Here is a 3440-nt window from a genome sequence, read left to right as displayed (position 1 = left end):
CGACTCAGAATGACCCGTGCCCGGGAGATCTCTGCCGCCCCAGGGCAGCCTGTGCCCCTCTTCGTTATTTCTCCATCTCAGCCTAAGTCTGACGCCAGACTTTGTTTTGCGGGTCTGGGACGGTGCACGGTGCTCAGTCCGTGCTTGAAATAAGCCGTCGATCCAGAGGTGGCGGCCCTCTAGGGGTGGGGGGAGGCAGAGCGCCTGGTCCCCGTAGGGCGGTGGGAGCTGGTGCCCTGGCGGGTGGGGCGTTTGCATGCACATGACCACGCCGGGGCTGGGGCGGGGGGCAGGCTGGTGCCCGCAAGAACCCACCAGCGGTGCCAGGGACCATCCTCGGGCTAAGACAAGCTTTGGGCTGGTTGAAAGCAAGTGATTTATTTGTTGGAGGAAAGTTGTCTTTCTGGAAGAAGTTGGTGGAAACAACATCTTAAAACAGGAGGACAGTACCAACGAGTAGGAAACTGCTCAGGTGACCCCAAGCCAGCGACGACACTGGAGCGCGGTGGCCGCACTCTCCCAGCCAGAGGACGCACCGGGCCTGGCAGCCCAGGGCCCCTGACGGGCACTGGGCTTGTGGAGAGTTTTCCATGTGCTCCTCAGGCGCCTGCTGAGCCGTTGGGGCTCCTGCCTCCCGGCCAGTCCCCAGGGGTGGGGTGGGGGGTGCTCCTTGCTTCCGGCCCAGGCACAGCATCAGACTTGCATGGCGGGGGCTTCCCGGGGACCACTGACCTTCTCCAGAGTAATCAGGCATGACCCCTAACAGAGCCAGAGAAAGTAAGAGAAGCAAATAATTTACTTTGAATAAAGTCTGGTGGTTCCGTCCTTCATGTCACTGAGAACAGGAAAGCTCAGGTTATGTCCTGTCTAATGACCGTGCTAGAGAATGATGTTCTAGAGCCTCACGGAGACCGCTGAGGAGCAGCGAACGGTGCGGCGGGCCGTGTTCGAGGCGCATTTCCACGCCTTTTGAGTTGAGAACGGCCGCGGCAGCGGGAAGAGGCCCCCACGTTGTCCCCTCGCAGCACCGCAGCCTTGCCTACAGCTCCGCGGCGGGGCTGAGGTGGCCACAGCGAGGGCCTCGCGCTGTCCCTGCGGGCCGGGAGGGCAGGCCCTGGAGTCCTTAGTGCCCCGTCTGAACCGTTCACGCGGCTCGTCCGCAGCCTCTTCTCTCCTCAGGCTCGGGGACCGGGTGCTGCGGGCCACCTCCCCGCTCCCCACGCACGGATGCTTACGTTGAAGGCCCCAGCCCTGTGACTGTACCCGAAGGTGGTCGCGTGAGCTCCTGAGCGGGGCCGAGGCCTTAGGAGAACAGGAGACGCGGCCGCTCCTCCCCCGTGTGCGGGCGCGGCGAGAAGGCGGCCTCCCGCAGGCCCGGACAAGGCGCCGAGCCGGCACCTGACCCTGCAGGCCCTCTGGTCTCAAACGTCAGCCTCCAGAGCTTGAGAAATAAATCTCCGTCATTTTAAGCCACCTGTCCACGTGTTTTGTGGTGGCAGGCCAAGCCGACCACGACCCCACGTTTTAGGTATGCGACGGCGGCGTTTCGGGGACCGACACGCACTTGGCCTCTCTGTGTCCGGGCCCCGAAACGTAAGCGCGCGTCACAGTCACAAACCGGCTGTTGAAGGGGGGGGCTGACTTCTCGTCGCCCTGAGCGGTGAGCTGCCAGAGCCCTGCTCGGCCCGAGAGTCTCCTTGCCCGTGGAGTTTCACCCTCACTAACCTGTGCGGTATTAGCAGCTGCTCCTCTGTTTTGTCTTATTTTAAACCAGTTGGGAAGGCCAGCACATGGTTAACGAGAACAACAAAAACCAAAAACAAGAATGTCATTACTGTGTGTCAGGCACTGTCTTTCTCCCTTTGTCCCCATTATCTCTCTGGCCACCCATCTACACACACACACACACACACACACACACCCCACACTGATGTAACACACCCTTTCGATCCTAACAGCAGCTCTGAGGTGGCCACTTTCCCCATTTTTACTGGAACGTAACTCACCGAATCTGAAAATAGCCCTTTACAAAGCACAGCTCGGTGGCATCGAGCGCACTCACAGCGCTGCACACACACCACCTCTGTCCAGTCGCCTACTGCTGCCGGTGCTCCGAGGGGACGCCTGTCCCTGTGAGGTGCCCCCCCCCCCCCGTTCCTGGCCACCAGCAGTCTGAATGCCGTCTTCTAGACCCACCTGTTTCAGACACAAGGCAGAATCATGCGGTGTGTGGGCCTTGTGTCTGGCTTCTCTTACTTAGCATGGTTTTGGCTGTTTCTGCAGTGCGCCGTACGTCAGAATTCCGTCCCGTTGTCTGGCTGAGTACTGCTCCACTGTATGGGCAGGCCATGCTCTGACTACCCGTTCATCTGTTAGTGGACCTTTGGGTTCTTCCACCTTTTGGCCTTGTGAATAGTGCTGCTGTGAACATGCACACACAAGTTTTCGTGTGAACACCAGTTCCCACTTCTTTTGGGTCCACCCCCGGGAGCGGAATTGCTGGGCCATGTGCTAATTACTTCCCGAGGAGCCACAGCTGCGCCGCATTACCTTCCCAGGGGGCACGCTTCCATCCACATTTTAATAAATGAAGGGCCTGACGTGTGGGGAAGTGGACTGTACTGAGGGTACAGCCCTCTGGGGACAGAACGGCTCTGTGCCAGCCCATTGGGAGGCAGTTGCCAGGCTTACTTGTCACCCTGCAGGCTGGAGCAGTGCAAAGGGGCTGTGACGGGCTCAGAGAAGAGGGTGTTCGTGCCTTTTCAGGAGCCACAGTGTGAACAGCGGCACAGCACGGAGTCCCGGGGGGTTTGGATGACCTCGGTGGCCTTGGGTTTTGTCGGACGGCTTGACGGCATGCCTGTAGCTTCGCCCGGGCATCCTCGCCTGCCAAGACGCGCCAGCTTTGATCCTTCGAGCTGCTCTTTGACACGCACCCTGACGGGATTGTCTTCTCACCTTTTTACAGGGAGACCCCTGGGCCTTGGGGACCCTCTGTGTGTGGCCTTCCCTGGCCCTGGCTGGAGCTCCAGCATTGTCTCTCCGCACGGCCGCCCTCATACCCATCAGAACAAAACCTTCAGCGAGGTGAAGGCCTCCACCATTGGAGGTGCTCACTTTTAGAATATTGTTATTGACTTTGCTCTTACTTACAGAAGATTGCTGAAGGCATTCCAATCACACAGTGAAAATCGTTAGCAGAATTCTTGTTACTTGTTACTTAGACTGCGGGGTGTAATCATGAAGGGAGATTTATTCAAGTTCCCAGTATGTTATTATCACCTTCTTGGGTGATAGTTTCCTGGCAATGCAAGTAGACTTGGTATGATATATCTGGGTGACTTCTTTGGGTAAGTTGTGGAGATTTAAATTTGTTTAGCAAAAGAAACATTGAAGATTGCCCAAAACACTGCTGTGTGGTGTGCCGCACGAGCAGCTGG

At 58.1% G+C, this 3440-nt stretch overlaps 1 long non-coding RNA gene across 1 annotated transcript in view; it reads right to left on the bottom strand.

Moving 5' to 3' along the window:
* Positions 1-362: 362 nt before the first annotated feature.
* LOC115291375 overlaps positions 363-3440 on the bottom strand; it is an 8184-nt gene continuing 5106 nt past the window's right edge. The window contains exons 2-4 of the long non-coding RNA XR_003908411.1: positions 2197-2421; positions 1726-1759; positions 363-759 (exon numbers count right to left, since the gene is read on the bottom strand). This is a non-coding gene — a long non-coding RNA (uncharacterized LOC115291375). The remainder of the gene's footprint in view (positions 760-1725; positions 1760-2196; positions 2422-3440) is intronic.

The sequence above is a fragment of the Suricata suricatta genome, chromosome 5 (assembly GCF_006229205.1).
Source record: "Suricata suricatta isolate VVHF042 chromosome 5, meerkat_22Aug2017_6uvM2_HiC, whole genome shotgun sequence".
Classification (NCBI taxonomy): domain Eukaryota; kingdom Metazoa; phylum Chordata; class Mammalia; order Carnivora; family Herpestidae; genus Suricata; species Suricata suricatta.
The sequence above is the reverse complement of the archived record's forward strand: the minus strand, read 5'-3'. Positions and strand labels throughout refer to the sequence as shown.